The sequence below is a fragment of the Phalacrocorax aristotelis genome, chromosome 3 (assembly GCF_949628215.1).
Source record: "Phalacrocorax aristotelis chromosome 3, bGulAri2.1, whole genome shotgun sequence".
Lineage (NCBI taxonomy): Eukaryota > Metazoa > Chordata > Aves > Suliformes > Phalacrocoracidae > Phalacrocorax > Phalacrocorax aristotelis.
Window position 1 is genome coordinate 97,718,422 of NC_134278.1, and position 19,907 is coordinate 97,738,328.

The window sequence follows — 19,907 nt, forward strand, 5'->3', positions numbered from 1 at the left end:
TGAACCACTGGCTGCAGCATTTTATCACAGACTTTTGAACAATTTGCATGCACAAGTCTCTTCAATGACAACATTACAAGGGGACTTCATGGCTGAAAATCAGTCCTGAAACATGGAAAGTGATATGACAGCAACTGTTACAAGGTATATCACAGTTCAGTAGCTAGAAGGTGAAGTTGAACTAATTCAATTTCAGAATAAGAGGGAGCTTTCCAAGCACAAGGAAGAGAAGAAACAAAGAAGACACTCCATAGAAACAGAATAATTAAATGCTGAGATAGTTTACCTGATGATTGGACATGAGGAGTCTTTCATATTCATTCCACAGAGAATTTTTTTCTGTGCTGCGTGGATTAATGAGGAAGAAAACACAATTGTCTGCTTCAGTCCCAGTGTATTCATGACATTCTGTTTGTTAATTCAGCTAGTTAGTGCTTTCACTTAGTTACGGAATCTTGTGCCTCAGCCAATTGTCTGCAAGCCTTAAAGAGTGTGTTTAAAATTATTTTTTTTCCCCTTCCTTAAATACACAACTAGAGAGATGTAATCAGAGCTGGAAAGAGACCAGAACTCGAAGCCTGGATAGTTATTGATGGATGCTGCTCAGCCCATTCTCTGTTTCATCATTCTTAGCTTCCTGGCTGGTATTACTTGTACATGCTTAGGATCAAACTCTAATCTATTTCAAGGAGAGTTTTTGGCTCAGTGAATGGACTGTGCTGTCCAGCAGATCAGACTGTATAATGTAATGGTCTTTTCTGGTCTTAGCATTAACAAATAGAGCTAGTTCAGTCCCTACCAAATACTGCTGTGCTTGTGTTGTTAAATTACATTGGCTTGTACTAATACATTCCATAAAAAGTCGGTGCTGAACAGTACTATGAGCTAAAGGAGTAGCATAGAAATTAAAGGTGTTACATTTGCTTAAATTAGTTAAGAATTTGGACCGCAGCGTATATCTACACAATATTGAAAAATATAAAATGCCTAAACAGTGAGTGCTATTGGATCAAAACTTGGTTCCCCCCAAAATGACAAGTTCAGCTACTATGTCATGCCTCCTTAAAAAAAAAGGTTTATACACAAAGCATAAAATGGTATGTCTTCTGTATCTGTTTCTGCCAATACTGGTCTCCACTTTGGCTTGACTGAACCAGCAAATTGAAGCTGGATTTTTTCTTAAACCTTTTTGTAGACCAGGTCTAATATTTCACTTGTATTAGTTTTATTCCTTTGAGTTAACTGAAATTAATGTAGAAATACTCTAGACTTATATCAGTATGAGTGGAAACAGAATCAAGTCCATAGACTTGAGCTCAATTTTTAGATATCTGTAGCTGCCTACAAACAACCTGGATAAAATTAAGTGGAGAACAATATTTGAAAACATGGAATTACTTTCAGGGTTTTTTCTTTTTATTAAGCATTGTTTCGAGGAGGTCAATCTTTTAATTACACTGTGCTTTCTTCCCAGTGATGGGAACGGGTAACAATAAGCACGTTAACACTGGCTACAGCCTTCTCTGCAGCATGTTGATGCTATGAAATATGCTGATTCCCATATCTAACGCTTTTATTCACTGGCTGCATGCTTCTCTAAGTGAATCAGTATTTTGTAAATATACCGTATGACTTGCTACTTACAAAACCATTTCCCTATGCCTGCCCCATTTGTAGAAGTTGGTACAAGGAGCGAATACCACTGGCAGTGTAAGTCTAAACTGACCTGTCCTCCTAGGTCTTTGCTTTCTGTGTATTTGCTGTGCTTTACTTGCTCCTGGCAAGTTACAAATGAGAGTAAGAAACATGACTTTTAAAGGGAAAACAAGCCACAGCCTTATTAAAAAAAAAAAAATCTGGGTAAATAGTCCTTGCCATGCTGAATTAAAACACCCACAATCCTGCACAAGCCATTTATAGCACAGCATGGGCCCGACTTTTCCTTTGCTGTGCTGCAGTGACTTCTCTGAAGTCCATGGGCCTGGTTTTATAGAATACAAATCTCCATACAGACAGGTGTACCTGCTAGCACTCCCTGCACTCTGAGCCAATGAGCTGCCTGCCAGCTTTGATCAGGGAGCTGCTTAGAAACCAGAATATGTCCAGTAGCTGTCAGTGAACAGTCACGCCTAAAAAATTCTCTATTATCATTGTGGCACTATAAAACTTCCTTAGGTCCCATTGCTGGACAATATACCATGGTGTTACCTTCACTGGTGCCATGACAATGAGTTGTACAAGCATGACTGTGGAGGCACACAGTGATAAATCCAAGCCACTCCATTATAGACTGGCTTTGTGGGTACCAACGCTATTACAGATACCAAAGTTTTTATAAGCTACCATAGTACAAACCTCCTGGTTAGATGCTAGCCTATGTAGTGATGTTCAGCTTCTTGAGTGAATAACCTTTTTAGGAGATAATTAATATCCAGCAGACATGCCTGCATGGCAATTGTTTGAAGTGCAGAAGCTGTCTATGTATACATTGCTTCTCTTTCTGACTGTCCCTGCAATGAGTTTTTTGAGTAATCTATATATCACATGTAGGCAAGACCTTCTGACATGAGACGAGTCTGGATCCTAGAGAAATCCCTGCAGAAAGCTGTGGTTAAATCAGCAGAATTTACATGCTGCACCATTCTTCTAACGGCACCAGCCTGGTCCTTGAAGTTTATTGCCCACTGCTGTGCATTGAGTTGCAGTTGTAGGATTAATGTAGCTTTAAAACAGTGAAACTCCTGCATCCTTGCTCCAAAGACAGGTGGTACTTTTGCTTCCACTCCTTTTTTGGAAGGGGCAATACACATATATGCTGACTGAACTTTTGTTGATCCTCTGCACTGTTCATATATCACCTTCTGCTTCTGTATAGGTTTGCATAAGCTCAGAGGCACAGCAAGAGGCAAAGCTCAGACTTGTACTAGTCTAAATATTGGCCTAAGAACACTGCTGAGGTCAAGTCCAAATGGGTTACCCTATACCACACAGATGAAGGTATTTTGTATTTTGACTGTGAAGTCCTGCCCTGGAAGGCTTTATGGAATAGTGTGGTGGCACATGTAGCACGTATCCTTAGCTCTGTGCAGGGAAGGCACCTGGCTCTGCAGGTGTCCTACAGCAAGCAAACCAGTCCCAAAACAGACCTTTGTCAGAAAAAGACTCTGCTTTAGTTGTCAGTTCACCAGCCAGCATAACCATAGCATTTTGTGAACAGAGGTGCAGAACAGCCCCATGCCTTGTGGTGTTCAGCACTGCCAGGCTAGAGAGGACAGAAACCCCAGGACATCTTTCATATCCACTTGTCGTTTAACAGGATGGGGGCCAGCTGGTGTCTCTCCTTTATGGCCTTGTCAGCAAGCCTCTTGTTCTGTCCTGAATCTATTATGGCCCACTTTTCCCTTGACTGAGTGTTCAGGTTGTTGCTGCTGTTGGCTGTTGCTATGCCTCAGTAGCAGCTCTTCTCTGATGCTATGGATAACCTTTTCCTCTGCCAGTACCCCTGTGAAGGTGGTGCCTGCATGGTTCCAACAGCCTTTGATGGCAGCAAACTTTATCATAATACCCCTCATATGATAAAAATATTAAATCCTGGACTCCTGTTTCTCTGCATATCACTGTTGAGCTTTTCTCCCCTGTGATATACTATTATTAGAACTCCTGCCACTTGTTCCCTCTTTGTAGCCCTGTTTAAGACCTCTGCCTTCTGAAACAGCTCTCCTTAAAGTTCCTGATGTTCCTTCTAACCTAGGGAGGCATAAGTGGGAAAAGAGAGATTCATCCCAATTTCCCTTTCAGAGGAGCCAAACCTGCAGCGGCAGAAACTGAGGTCTGCTGCACAGGAGACTTGGAGCCAAACCTCTGATTGCTGGCAGAGCAAGGACCTCTGTTCGGGTTTATCCCATTTCTGGTTAGTGTCTTATCAATGAGGGTTTTTGATACAGTGAGTGTCTAATGTTTTTTGGTTGTCATTCACCCCTCGTATCTTGGTTCAATTTATCCTTGGAACAGAAATTCTCCAAACACCAGATGATTCATGGGCACCTGTAGACAACTAGAAGTGTCAGATGATTTAGCATGGCCATCACTTGCTATTAGGTCCGTGGTCATCTGTGTGTGTAACACGCTACAGCTGGAAAGAGCAGAGCGACCTAAAGGGTAGATAGCCTTAGGAATATGAGAGCAGTAAGAAAGTAATTTGTGCCTGGGAGCACTACCCTTTGGCTGTACAGATGCATCGCCAGCCCGTTATTCAAAGCAGGTTGTGCATGATAACACGTTCCAGGCAGCAGACAGGGATGGGGATCCTAAGCAGAGAGCATTTAACTTGTCAAAACTGTGTCCTCACCTGGAGTGTGAGGATCCATGTAGAGAGGACCAAACACCTGACCTAGCCAGCCGAGCCTCCCAGTGCCAGAAGCTAGGAGGTCATGAGGCAGCAGCTAGAGCTATCTGCCCTTTGTCTCTGTTACAACTGACAGGTTTTATGGCTAAGCAAGGAATGAGAAAGCACTTTATTTAAATAGCATATTATATGGCTTTGTGTGTATATATGTGCTTGTACAGATGTGGGGAGGGCAGTGTTAGGGGGAAATGTGGTCATCTCTGATTAAAATAACTGCCTGTGTGCCAATAAGCTTAGCAAATTGTTAATAACACAGAAACCAGTCTATATAGAAGACTAACTGCTAGTATTTAAAAGAAATGTAGCCCTTCGGCAGCCCATCTCATATACACAAGTCTCTGAAGCATAGGAGAGGTAAAGCAATTCCCATCTTGCCCTGGTTCATTGCATTAGGGGACCTTGAGAACAGGAAATGGCATCTAGAAATGTGGAGCTCTCCAAAAGACAGACTTTCCCATTAATGTCAATGAAATGATTTCTAGTTTCATAATAAAGCCCTCTGCATAATTCTTCCACTATTTATACATCTCATAAAGATTCAGCCTGCATGGAATGAAAGGCAAAAGGGAAGAGAGGGGAAAAAGGGGGGAGGGGGGGAACCCCAACAATTAATCAGGTTACTTGTAGGCTGGGGAACTGACAATATGTACCCTGTCCTAGAAAAGAAATGGTTGAAACCACATTATATTTATTTCAGTACTGCGGATGAGAGATGGTGTGTTGTATTATATTTCTATACTTTATATCGCATTTTCTCCCTCTGCTGGCAGTTGGATACAACGAAGTTTTAGCTATAGAAAACAACAAAACTCTCAAAAGACTGAAGCATTTAGGAATCTCAAAACTCTGTGGCATATGCTGAAAAATTAGGTCGTACCATACTTTAGTCCAATTAGTCCTGGAAATGGCTGACAGGCATCCCATGTACATATCAGAATAATTCATACAGAAGATTTAAAGTACAGCTAAATGCAGCCCTCCTTCTTTTAGAGAGACAGCAGATATTCTCACTTGTTAATATTACAGTCAATATAGCCTGCAGAATCAAACTTGGAAGTTATTTATAATTTTTTTTGAAAGAACAATTTCAGGTCTGTGATTTTAGAAATAGTGTTTCTCAGCTCTATGTTACAATGACGTTCTGTGTACTTATAGGGTTTACTGATTCTTCCCTTTGCATTTCTTTTTTTTAATTTTCTCTTGAAAGGACTTCCACTACATACAGACCTAAAAACTTGCTGAAGCAGTTATCCGAAAAAAATTCTGCCCTATGTATTTACAAAAAACAAAAAAATCCCAAAAGAAAGAAAATTAATTTTGTTCCAGGGAAATTCTTTAAAACAATGGGTTTCTAAATAAATTTATGTAAGCTTACTGGCAATAAGTATTTATTAATAATACTGCCCTATAGGAGAAAATAAATGCTACTTAAAAGGAATAACTAGCAAATAAAAATATAATCTTGACTATAATGTGGGTACTACTTTCTGCTTCATAGGACTGGGGTATTAACCTTGCAAATAATGTTATTCTAATGATTACAATTCATAAAATGTAACTCTTAGAAATATATATCATTTACATGGAAACGTTTATATATTCCCTGTAGGAAGTCAGAATCACTAGTATTAAATTAATCACATTAAGCTACTTAACTATTATTTGAGATGCTGTAGTAAATATTATAGCCATTTTATGGTTGAATAAACTGAGGCAGAAAGAAGTTTGTTCAATGGAGTCTAGGAGTGCTGATTTCTAATCTTTTTATTGATACACATATTAAAGGCAGGTAGAGATTTCTTTTTTTTACTTTGAAGGGTTGCATTTAGAGCAATAGCTGATGAAGCTTAGCGAGTAAAGTGTATTTAGTGGGAATTTAGCTAGAGGAAAATGCTGGCAGATGCTAAGAATAGTCAAGTTAAACAAAGACATCTGTGAGGAGTGGCAATGCTGAGAGAATAATTCTGCAGTCAGCAGCATAGGAAGACTGAGTTAGAGCTGCCATGGCAGGCGCAGCTTGGGACTGGGATGTCAGGGGGACTTTTCACCAGTGTTGTAGCCCAGCTGAAGGAGCCAGTTAAAAGCACAGAAAGTGTACAAATAGGGCAAGCTTTAAAACAGAGTATTAATAGTAATAGTAACACTAGGAATAGGAGCACCTTGGATTTTTTTCATACCTTCTTACCACTGTCCTGTTGTTTGCCCAAACCTGAAATGGCTCAGTCAATGGGTGATGCTTCTTCAGCACAGGCTGCTTTCCTACCAGTTGCAATTGCTCTGAAGATTAGCAGAGATGTTTCTTTGTTGCCCTGGAGCAGCAACACGTCTTTTATTAATTTGTTAACTATCTGCATGGTAGGCACCAATGCAGGGGTCCAGGACCTTGATTTTATTAACTGTCCTGCACTCAGAAAAGTGAATGCCTTGTTTTGTTATTTTTCTGAAAAATAAGCTTTATTATAAACATTTAAAGATTAGAGAAGATCTATACATGCCAGCATGTTCCCAACAATGGGTGGGAAAGATTCACCCAGAGATTTAACACCTTCGTGTTGTTACAGCTGTTTGCAACAATAATGAATCCCCTTCAGCCTTTTAGAGTCTCTTGCTGTGACCACAGCTGGCCCAGAACAGCCCAGGTTGGGGACTTCAGAGGTTCACCCCCCCTGTTCTTATGGCTGCAGTGGCTAATTTTAAACCTGCTATTTCCTCTAGCCTAGATGGTAAGACCATTTAAAAAATAATTCTTTTTCTTTCCTCCCACTGTTAATTCCCTGTGATTGCATACAGTGACACCATGTGTAATGTGCAAGGCTCTTCTTTCCCCGCCTTTAAAGATACCAAATACTGTTTCTGTTGCCCAAACACATTAGCATCTTCCTGACTTTAGTCTTTACACTCTTTTGCTTTAGTTCTTTGAGGATTAACTGGTAAAACATTGTCATACCATGAGAAATATTAAGTGCACACTCTTATTCCTAGATTCATTACTGTTCTCTCTGAGAACCTTGTACATAGCTTGTTGACAGTTTGACAAATGGGGAACTTCCAGAAGTGGTCTTCAGAGTGGACATGCTACGTAAGACAATAGGATATTTTTATAAGCGGGTACATAAATCCTACACATTGAAGACTAAGGCAGTCTCTAAGAAAAGCCTCTTAAATTGTGAATTGACAGTCCTGGGCACATTTCCACAAAGCTTAGAGGGAAGGTACATACTAGAGTGTTTTGGAAAGAGGTGGTTAGGTATGCCCTGAATTGTGACTGCTGGATGAAACCATAAAATAAACCTATGCTAATAGATCAGTTGTGTTTTCTGAAAGGATGGGTTCTTTAGTAAGTGCCTAAATACTTTACATATCACAGAGGTGTTCTTCTCTTTTATGTAGATACTTTAATTAAAGTATTACTAAGTTATTTATGAACTGCTACTATTTTTGTAGCATGTATTTTTAGTAGTTTCTGTCAAGAGAGCAGGTATTCTAGCCCCATTAAAAATCACCATAAATGGGCCCCAGCCCCCTTTGAAATACACAAAACATTTTGAACTATGGGCCTTGGTGTGAATTTGTAACTCTGACTTTTTCTTTGCAGATGACTTCAGTGATGTTCCTCTTGCACAGCAGAAGACAAAGCCTGGTAGTTAGCAGAGCCAAAGCCTGAGCTCATCAAGTTGGACAGGGAGAAGATCTGAACTTTACCCCAATACCATATGTCTAAATTCATATGTTTCTGGAGTAATCTGTTTACTTGTTATTGTCTTCAATTCAGTTCTGTAGTCCTTGTGGAGTATGTTGCAATAGACTGAATTGTTTTCTGTCTTTATCAAGCTGCATGTGGAAATGGTGTGCTAAATGGACTCTGAATGACTCTGATTTGCAGTTAGCAGTTCGTAATGGTTACTACTGCCATCCCCAAAACACTATTGTTGCAGTTAGCACCAATTTAATCTAGGTCCTAGAAAATATATGCTGAAACTTGTAAGAGAGCAACACTGATTCGAATAATGTATTGGAGAAATATGGCCAGTCCAAATGGATGCCAAAAGCTTTCAGCTTCTTTGGGCCCCTGGGATTTTGGAACTCAGTGCTTTTAACTTCTCACTTTTAGAAATAATTCATTTTTCTCTTCATTATGTTCTGATAGAGGTGTGGGTTTTGGTGCTTCTTTCCTCCTCCTCTTCTTTCTCCACAGAGAAAGGAAGAGGCACGTATGGAGGAAGTGTTTTGGTTTTCTGTGTCATAAGGACAGTTCCTTCATTCTATGCTGTGTGGTCAAATGTAGCTTCTTACACTGGCCTGCTGACTATAAGGGTTTTCTTCACAAAAAGTATGTCAGCAAGCATGATATGTCCTGCAGCATCCCGCAGTGTTGAGGGTGTGTAAATGACAACAGCTAGAAGGTGTGCAGTTAAACATGAAGTAACAGGGATTCAACAAAACAAGTATAAAGAGATTCAAGCCCTGAGCCCATTTTTGTATGGCTTTTAGACAAGTGGGCAAAGATACTTGCAAAGGAACTTTTTATCCAATCAAAAAGTCCTTTCACTTCCCTATGTATATTTTTGAGGGACATATAGATGTAGTAAGAAATACTTTGATAATGAAGTCAAGAGGAAATACAGTCATACCTTCTAAGATATGTGTGTATGACTAGTAGAGTTGTTATGTGTATGCCATTAAAAGGAAATATATCTGTACATATTGTTGCCAAGCTCCTAACAGTGCTTTTTAGTTTTCATTCTTCTACATGGACAGTGTCATTTTCCTTCCCTACAGATTAATCTTACTGGAGAAAAGCCCAAATAATACAAAATCTCACTGTATGGAAGGTTTATTTGAGTGGGGCAGGTAAGTCCCGATTTTTTTAATATAATTTTATTCTTTTTCCTTCTGAATATTAAAAAAATTGAAATAATTATACATTTTCCTCAAAATGCATACCAGTCATGCACTATAACATTCTACGTATGTGCTCAAGTAGATGATCCTGCTAATGAGAACACAGCTAACTTTGGCAACTACCTAATTTTTTACAGGCAAAATCAGGTTTTGCTTGTGGGTTGAATATGTCTGCTCCCATAGATGGTTCTGTCTCCCTTTCAGACACTTAGGGAAAAAATAGGCCACTAATTCACAGGGTTTTCTTAGCCTAGCTTGCTGTGGCTAGCTCCAAAGAATTTAGTTGCTGAAAGGACAAAAAATTTGGCAAGGGCTGAAAACTAGGGCTAAATGTTGATCTTCTCTATTTTATGTCTACTTGCAATTATATAAGCTAATGGTATTATTTTATGAATTATGGTGCTGCATATGTTCACGCTGACCCAGCATTTCGTCTACTGTGTATGCCTGACAGCCTGGTCCTAATAGCTTTTTGCACTATTAACACGTCACAGTATGGAAAGACACATTAATGTGTTTTTAATGTTTTAACTGTATGGCCCTATTGGGCATGTAGGATGTTGTAACAGATGGATTTAATGTAAATAACAAGTACATTTAACCTAAAGAAACAGAAAAATATGTCATCTCGCCAGGAGCTCTTACTTGCAAAGTAGAAGAGCTCTCTCCCTTGCCTTTCTGATGGCAGCTGGTTGAGATGTTTATAGGAAACAGTTTATTGTTTCATCTTTTAGTGCACAATATTCACTGTGGCCTTACTCATGCATGTAGGAAGATGTCTCACAACTGACCTTAAGAAACAAAAGGTATGATGTGAGAAAGATAGGAAGAAGAGGAAGGGAGTGATGGGAAGGACAGGAGGGGAACACCATAAGATTATTTAAATATTCCTTGTATGAACAAATTGAAAAATGATAGTAGTGATCATTGGTGCATTTGCCTCAGCCGTGAAGAGTTCCAGTTGTATTTTAACTTTGTCCATATCTTTTCCTTTTTTTGTTTTGCCAGCTCTGGCCTGGCACAGTTTTGCTCATGTCCATACTCTGCTATACAGATGTGCTCTGTTATCAGTCCAAATTTGGTGTCTTCCTGCTATATCAGGTATATTTTGTTTGTATGTCATGGAATAGCTTAACTCAGGGTGGTACTTCAGCATGAGTGAGGTGAAGCCCAGGCAATACCATGTTCCTTCAACACAGCATGTGGCTGCTTTATTATGAGTCAGGGAGATTGGACAAGTCGATGTAATACACTGCAAAGTGTGCATTATTCAATGAATATTTCTGCTTTTTCTAGTTTTATCAGAAATCCCTAAAACCTGCCAGATATTATTAGCAAGTCAATGTGTTAATAATTCAAATTCTTAAATTTATTTTTGCAGAAAATTGTAAGCAATACTGAAGTTTTATTGAGACATTTCTACCAAAAATAAACTGTGGCTTACACGCTGCTTGCAATCATTTACAGAAAACCTGTATTGCAGCAGGAGGCAAAATACAGCATGTGATGTGGTTCCTGTCTTCTGTCAGAAAGGATTATGAGTAACCAGTGAATTTGAAAGTTTGGATCTGAAAATATGTTATCAGCCGAAATTCATAGGTGTAAGTTAAGTGAAGGATTGCTTATTTACTTCTGGGAATGTAAGCATAAACATACTGATTTTTCTGTTTAGCTGTTTCTAAGTAGTTGCACAATGAAAAGTTAGACTTAGAGTGAATAAACAATAGACTTAGAGTTAATACATGCAATGAGTTGGCCTCCTAAGCCAAACTACAGCTCTGTCAGAGTCCTAAAAGGAAAAATGAAACAAAGGAAGGAGAAATTGGTATTCTCAGATGTAGTGTGGGAGGGAAGGAAAACAGAGAATCCTGTGATTTTTCTGAATTTATATACATACATGCATACATACTTTAAAAATGGAACTTCTTTTTAAAGGAAATACAGGGCAATTTAGGTTGCACTGCCTCTCTGAAGTACAGTTGTGGAAAATAACTCAGGTTTTCCATTGAATTTATACTGTTAGATTCAGCAACTTTATAGAGTAATAACAGCATTCCCTGTCATTGTGTTTCTATAGTAAGTATGCTATACACTCAACATCTTATTACTTTTTCTGTCAACCCACTCAGCAACCTGTTCATAGATCAACTCATTTGAAAATCTAGATAATCTTGCCTATTTGGCATCTATGAAAATCAGGTAAATGCTATGGTGTTCAAATTAGAAGCAATTACATTCTCTATTTCTGTCCTTACCCTTGATTATAGTCACTGCTAATCTTGGTATTTCAAATATTTTGTTAGGCTGCCTCCACACTAATTTTTCCACTGTCTTTGTAATGTGGTCTTTTTACAAATTCCCTGGGAACAAAATTTCTGCCTTGGTTCTAGAGACCTGCAGCACAAAGAACACTTCAGTTGCAAGTGTAAATGTGCTATTGTTCTGGATAAATGGTCGCTCCCTATGGCTGGGACCTCTCCAGCAGTAGAAAACAGCAGTGGGGAAGGAAATCTGTGCACTAAGCAGGGGGTGGTCTGCACTTCTGCAAGCTTGCAGCCTGGGAGTTCCCTTTGCCTGTTACTGCCTGTGGCACTGGAATGAAAAGAAACACTACAGAGCTGAGGGGAGGGGGAAAAAAAAGAGAACGAGTGGGAAGGCAAGGACTAATGCACAATGCTGCACTTAATAAACAGAAAAAAGGAAGAAGGATCAAACAGTGTCCTCACACCCATCTCCTTAACTTCCCCTGAAGGCAGCAATGCTTGTTCCATCTGTAATTCAGCCCAGGCCTCCAAACAGTCAAAGCTTGAAGAAAATGACCCATGTTTTGTGATTTGTTCTCGTCTTTATCCTTACTGTAAATAAGGCATCTACGCCACCTGCATTTAGGGGTATTGAATTGCCCTTGGAGGCTAGCGTCTCTTTTCATTGACTGTGTAAGGAGTGTAGAAAGATTAGTCTCCCAAGGAAGGTGTCTAAAAAGCTTGTCCACAGCTAAAGGTTATTCCCCATCTGCAGTACACCATTCTTTTATACTATTCTTCAATGTGATATTTTGGAACAGAAATATTTTGTCTGGTTTCTCCCTTAAAGTTATATTTGGAGACTCCTGTACAAGAAAAAATCTCTGCAAACTGATGCAGGGTATTATTATATTTTTTACCCTCATTATTTTTTACTTTCCTTGGCTTATTTTTATAGCTCTGCCTGTCTTCCTCCTCACCAGATTGTTTATACTTAAAAAGAAATAAGCCTTCTGCTTGTTGCATAGTCAGTTCTCTTTACATTTTTTCTTAAGTTAACATTGGTTTCTGTTGTCCTTTTCCATGTTTAGACATAGCCAGGATAAATTTCAATGACAGCCTTTCCAACTGTTTCTAAATATTTCTCACTTTTTTCACAGACCAATTTCCATATGTTATAAAATTCAAATCAAAATTCCATAAGGCGTTCTCTCCACCCCTCCAGCCATCATCCCAAAAGTGAAGGGGTTCAGTTTGTTCAGGTGGAGCTTGCTTTCTACGCCCCCAGCACCAGCAAATCTGTTGGGAGTAGGAGGACGGTGGAGCACACCGCCCATGGCCACCTGCTCTGCCAGAGGGCCCAGAGCCTCACCAGCACAGTGCCAAGGCACCAGCTCGGGGTGGGAGTCTGCAGGAGGCACAGATCAGTGGGGAGCTGTGCTACTTCACTTCTCCCTCACTTGCTCTCTCCTGGGTAACCTTTGCTGACAAAGTTAAAGCCTAATGTTTGGTTGGGGATTTTTTTTGGATTGTGCGGTCTTTTTTTTTGTTGTTGTTTTTAGTCTCCCTCCTGGAAAATTACTTGTTCATGTTACCTACATTTAGTCAGTTGTAAGAGTATCGGCTTAGTTTTTCTAGCTAGACTGAAAATTGTGTCATATAGAGCATAATTACTTCCTCAGTAAACTGGTTAGCACTATGCACAACCTTGCTATTGGAATAATAGCATCTATATTGGAGGTGTGACTGTCAGCAGGAGAGGCTTCATTGCTTCTACTAGGACATTATTTTTATGCAGACAAGGCCTTAAACAAGGTCTTATCTGGTGCTTTTCTGAAAAAAACACAAACAGCACCAAACCAAAAAGCAACCCACCAAACAACCCCAAAATCCCCCCAAACCATCCTCCCATGCCCCCCCCAAAAATATCAACTAAAAGCCAAACCCAAATTTCAAGGCTCATCTAGGAAAAACAGAAACTACAAGGTCTCTTTGCCATATAAGCACCTAACTAGCATCAGCAGGTTGAATGTGGCTGTTCAGCTGTACTGCCTGCAGACGCTGCAGCTTTGCTGTAGTCCAGCCTCTCTGATCTCTTAACGGGCACTCAGTGGGAGAGAGAGAGAGATGCCACATCAGCTCCAGCCCAGCAATAGGAAATCTTGCAAAGCATTATTACAACTGTAGTGTTTCAAACTGGAAATCATGAATAGCCCTCAAAAAGAGTTATCCTGGCATACCCCCTAAGTCACTGGGAAATGGGTATTGTCTCATGGAAGACAATGAGACTCATAAGAAATTAAGTCACTGATTACTGTTGTTTTAATATTAGCTGAGCTTACTTCTCAGTTATCCATTAGGTTAATTACAATTCCATGAATTAAGTCCCCTGAAATGTCATTAATATTGATTCCCAAAACCTACAGAACTCTATAATGCCAGGATCTAATCAAAGATATGTTGGCTAGATACCGATTGCCCCAGATTAGCCTACAGTCTATACTGGGAGAAAGCAGGGCAGCTTCCTGTACCGCTTCCCCACCCTGTTGGATTTTGGACACCCAAAATGCCCAGGGGTTCAGCGTGGTCTCAAGCATGTTGGAGAGTGCACTATGGGCTGTGTACTAAGCCCAGTTCTCCTGCAGATATCTCAGAAAGCCTAGCTGATACCCCCTCTCTTTTCCCCTTTTACATTGTTCCTTCCTATTTTTTTTTTTCTGCAGACAATTTTAAAAACATTCACTTTTACTCTGTGAACCTGTAGAGCTGTGAGTATTTTCTGATGTGGGCCATGACTGCTTTCTCTGGGACAGCTCTTCTAGTCTTGAAAAGCACAGCTGTCCTTCATGTTCTCTGGGTAAAATTACATGCCTGGAGATGACTTGGCACAGAGTCAGACTTTCACGTTAGCCAGAGACTTTTGCAGCATCAAACAGCATTGGGTACCAGGGTCAGTGATGCAGGGAGCACATCAGACACTTGACTGAACCTGGGCCTGGGGAGGTAACTGCTGATTTGCAGGTGTTTCTACAGTGTGTACCTAATCTTTTAGGAATCCTGGGCTGTGGGGAAAGAGGTGGGGGACCGTGCAGTTGTCAGGACATGTACATTTTGCCATGTGGATAGGGATGTCTGTAGGGAAAACAGGATGGCGGATGCATGGCAGAACAGCCTGTGCTCACAGCCACTCTAAAAGTTCTTTTGCATGACCAGGTATAGTTTCACAGCCACTGATCAAACAGGGCCTTTCCATAGACATTGAGAGCAAGGCCATAATTCTCTTACTCTCTTGGTAGGGAGAAGGAGTCAGTAATAATAATCCTTAGCCTGATTTTCACATTTTCTTTTTCCTCTTAATTTCTTTACAAGTTAGCTGAAAGACGGCCGCGATTCAAAAAATGCTTATGAGTATTCCTTAAAAGATTCTTAAGTATTTTGTATTTAAAAAACATCAAAAGTAGTGAACAGACCATTGTCTTTCGGGTGAGAGACACAGAAACTTAGCAAAAGAGGTACAGTACCTAAAGAATAGCATGAATTTATATTAGGCTGTAAAGATAATAATGTTGAGAGGTTTGCAATCCCTCAATCTTCCAACAATTTCTGTTAATAATGTGATCATCTTGCAATGTCTTCTATTTTCATTACTTTCGTTGTCACATAAATAAGGCATCAGAGTTTTAATACTTTGTGAATAGTATTCTCTAAATTACAGTAATGTAGTATACTACTTTGACCTTTTCAATATTGTGTGATTTGGTTGGCTGGTCCTTCTATTTATAGCTGTGCTGAGTGGTATGACATGAGTGAGCGGATACCAGCTAATGAAAATATAGAATACTGGAAAAGTCAAGTGAAGGTACTATGTTACAGCATAATATAATATTTCACAAAATGTATAGCATTAAGTATTGAAATTTTGATAAATCACTCTTATGACAAAAGGTATAATGAGATTAGAAATTGTAACAAAAAATTAATCCTTTCTAATGACATAGATTGTGCCTAGGCGGGGAAATGGGGTGAATTTAACATGATCTCATTATACTCCTAAATTTGTAATCTCATTTTCCTCCTCAGATGCTTCACTTAAGAAGGCAGCAGTGTGTGTGTGTGTGTGCGCGCACGCACGCATGTGTGTGATTGGGTGTGATACATTCTATATTTGGGAAAAGTTACTTAATCCTTCAACTTCAGTGCACCAGGAAGTGAGTAATCCTCGAAGCAGAGGGAATCTTCCCTCCTAAGATTCAGAAGAGTCTTTTGTCTCGTATTCAAGGTTCTGCAGAATGCAACCAGCATTGACTAGCTCCATAAATCTTCCCCATTCCAGTGGTCTCAGCCCTTAGAAAGCTTGTTCCAGACTGTGAGGAGACACACATGCAGAATAATTAGAGCAGACAACTCCACAGCCAGGACATGGATTACGAAGATGAGGTTTTGGCCGTCAGCGCAGAGCAAGCGCTATGGTTTGAACCGTAACATGCCTGCAGTGGACCTAGGAGCCTCTCTTAGCCAGCCGTTACCCCTTGGATCATGATTTTTTACTCACTTGCTCCATGAAGCGGATGGCTGAGGGTGAGGCAGGAGGGAAATGAAGAATGTTATTTCTTTGGAGCAAGTTATGTCTTTTCTCTTCCCCTGTTTACCATATTCTTTCAGATATGCTGTCTAAGTACTAAAGGATTGCACTCAAGGCTCTGACAGTTTTTAGCTGTCCTCATTTGTCCTGAGAGGATAAAGGACATAAGAACCTGCTTATTCCTGCACATCCATAACTGAAAATGTGAGCACATGCAGGAGCATCTTTCCCAACACGTGTGGGCATAGCTCAAGTCACAGCTGAAGTAACAGAGCCCCAACTCAGAAATCTTGTATGATCTCCTGCCTCCTCACTTGAGAGGGAAAGAAATAATGTAGAATCCAGGTTTTAAGTCACTGTCAGGGCTGGATATGCAGTGATTTTTTTCTCACCGTTGGACTAGGAATATGCATGAGCAAGTAATGAGACATTTAGGAGCTCAAATTAGTCTCTTCTCTTAGCAACTTCCTTCTTCCTACACCTCAAAACACTCTAACCAGTCCTTCCCTCTTTATAATCCACCTCCAGCATTTGAGCAACATAGAAGTGTCCAAAATGCAAGTGCTTTCAACAGGAATTGATCTAACATAAGTGTCTGGCCAGAGAGGGGAGATGTGGGGAGAGCTGGATGGCAGAAGTAAGCTTCTGCCCCACTAGCTCAGACAGCAGGGCCAGGAAGGGGCTACCACCAAGAAAACTGTGTGCATTGCGCACAGACTTCAGCCTCCTGGCCATGCCACCTTGTCTGTGTAAGTAATAGCTGTAGTACAATTGCAATGCACAATTTAATCTTGTTTTTTCCTAGTTTTCTCTCTGTCAGTTCACAGCTTGCACACCATTCATTAGAGGATCTCTAATGTGGGACACCCATGAGAAACTTACTGCAAGCGTGCCCGTGTCTTTTTTCTCAGTCCTACCAAGCACAGCTTTGTTCTGGGCTCCCTCTCTGTCCTCATTTCTGGTTTTCCACCACTCATTTGCTTCCAGCTATCCTGCTCATTCTTATTTTCCATCTCTTTCCCAGCCTGTCTCTTGATGGCCACTGAATAACTTGTCACCCCCCCCTCCACTCTCCTGCTTTGTCTCTCTTCCCAGTTGTAAGGCTCCACTTCCCACGCTGTTCCCTGTGTCCCAGTATCGGCCCCTGCCCATCTGTGTTACTGCTGTTGACACTGGAATCTCCCTGTTGTCCTCCTCTCCACTGCCCCAGTCCAGCAGAAATCTAAGCAGAAGAGCGCAAGATGAAATCTCCCCTGCCAAATTTGTGCATGCAGACTAAGTTGCAATAACCCGTCTCTGGGACTTGAGGTGCTAAACTGTAAGTAGCTTTTCCTAATAAGCATGTTGGTAGTGAGGGTCAGTGAAAATCTACAAAAGTTTTTAAGATGGTGGTTGTGGTACAGATTTTTGCAACAATAGCAATGAGTACAATTTGAACACAAAAAAAAAAGAAAAAAATCCTGCCATATTTCAGATCCTCTCATCAAAGCATGACATGGGTAACTGGAATTTTTTCAATTCATCGTTTACAATTTCTTCTAATCTGGGCAAAGCTCTGTGGGTGCATGGTATGCTATATTTATATTCTATACTCTATAGAGCTAATTAACTTGAGGCAGGCAGTAGCATAGAACATGGAAGTTTGGCAAAGCCATTAGCAGCTGAAAACATTCAAAATGGAAAGTCTTAAGCAACCTTAGTATTACGTAGAATTAATTTATGCCTGTAGTAAATAGTTTGTTAATAGAGTGGCTGGAAAAGCATTCAAGGTGTATGACGTGGGTTATGCAGAGTCAGAAAACTTTTTGCTCACTGAAAATTGCTACCTTGTACAGTTCTGTGGGTCCATAAAGTTAACAAATGCGGGACGATTATGTTCTGTTGTTTTAATTACAGGTGCCTTGAAGGTGGATTTTCTTCATATAAAAAGCTTTGCAGATTTCCCCACCCCACCCTGCCCTGGCCTCTGGAAACTTCATGATTTTTAGCTGTCAATGAGGAGGAAATAAGTTACATATAATATTTTTTTGGTTACAGATATATTTGGATTACAAAAATGTTACCACAGTGTCTCATTGTCTCCTCATTGAGTGATATATCTGTTGGGGGGGGGCAAAAAAGCTTTTGCGAAGGTATGGAGAAGTTGCATCATGGGAATCTGGTGTACACATCAGGGAAAAAAGAGTAGTCTAGCTTTTCACTAGCCACGGGGGAGATAAAGAAGCAAATAACTCCTGTGAGGAAATTGGGGAAATTAGATTCCCCGCCCCACTCCTATTCCTACATTCTCACAAAGCTGTTGCATATGCGTGCTGCGCTTAATGACTGTCTTCTTCTGGGGGTGGGCACGTCTGTTATGCACCTATCTATTCATTAATTTGTGTATTTCACATCAAGTTCTGCAACACAGAGAAGAGGTCAGTCTTTCCAACAAGAGGCTGGGTTTTTGATAGAAAAGTGCATAAAAGCCAAACGTTCCAGTACCACCATGTTCCAAAATTTAAAGGGTGGCTACAAAGAAGACGGAGACTCTCTTTTACAAGAAGCCACACGCTAAAGATGAGGGGTAATGGATACAAATTACTCCTGGGCAGATTCTGATTGGACACAAGAGGAAAATTTTTTCACAATGAAAATAATCAGCCATTGGAATAAGCTCCCCAGGGAAGTCATGGCTCCCCCAAGACTGGGCACTTTTAAGATTTGGCTAGACAGGGTGCTGGGCCATCTTGTCTAGACTGTGCTTTTGCTAGAAAAGTTTGGACCAGATGATCCTTGAGGTCTCTTCCAACCTGGTATTCTATGATTCTCTGAAATGTCTGCGAGACAGAAAGCCTGACTGGTTCCCTGCAACTGTCTGGCCAGTCCCTCACGACCTGGTTGGATCCAGGCCTTGGAGGAGTCGCTCGCCAGACCTAAGATCTGGGGGCACTGGGAGGTCACAGCTCTCACTTGGCCCCTCCTTCGGACTTTTTTCAGTTTCCCAGAGCCATTCTTTCCCTGGGCTGCCTACTGCTGACTGAGCCAGGAGGCTTAACGCACCAGCAAAGCAGGATCCTGAGCCAGGGACAGTGTTGAACAGCCAGGGCACTGGGACAGACCTGTTGCCAAAATACCATCCCTTCAAGCAAGCATACTGGAAGTATTTGCATTTCTCAAGTTTTATTTTACACAAGCCCGAAGTGGAACAAAGTATCTTTAAAAGCATGGTGAGTCCTTTTGCGGACAGATCTCCTTTTATGTTGCCTTTTGTTTTGCTTTTTACTTCATCTCTTGCAAGGTGAATCCTTGTCTTGTAATAAAGTTTGTTGAACACAGTGCAACTCTGAAATACACTGTGACCTGGCACAGGCTATTCAAGCCCCTAGGAAAAGGTACCCCTTTTCACCTGCAAGACCTTATAGTTTCAAGAGTCTGTGCTCTGGCTGCTGCTGTGGTGCTGGGGTTGAAATAGGAAGCCCTGATTGCCTTGTTCTCTCCCTGATGTACCTTTGAAACCCAGGAATCTTCCCTCTGCAAAACCCACCCTTTTCCATCACAGGTGCCAGAAGGTCACCTTCTGGGAAGGATTTATAAAGCAACCACATGTTTAGCTTGTGTGCAGTCTTTCATCTCTTGTCATAAATACATGAGGAAATACCATATCTACCGTTCTTGATTATAGTATCTTGTTCTTTAGGTGGAAAACCAAAAAAATATCCAGAAACTCCATGATTACCATGCATGTGTATCTCTCTTACTGTGTTACAGGAAGCTAAAACCGAAATGTATCAAT

General features: G+C 40.6%; 1 long non-coding RNA gene across 1 annotated transcript; it reads left to right on the plus strand.

Annotated features, from left to right (window-relative positions):
* The first annotated feature begins 7,029 nt into the window (after positions 1 to 7,029).
* LOC142055805 (uncharacterized) lies at positions 7,030 to 10,969 on the plus strand. The gene is made up of 3 exons (XR_012660059.1): positions 7,030 to 7,128; positions 8,001 to 9,256; positions 10,775 to 10,969. It is a non-coding gene; the product is annotated as an uncharacterized LOC142055805 (long non-coding RNA).
* Positions 10,970 to 19,907: the final 8,938 nt, after the last annotated feature.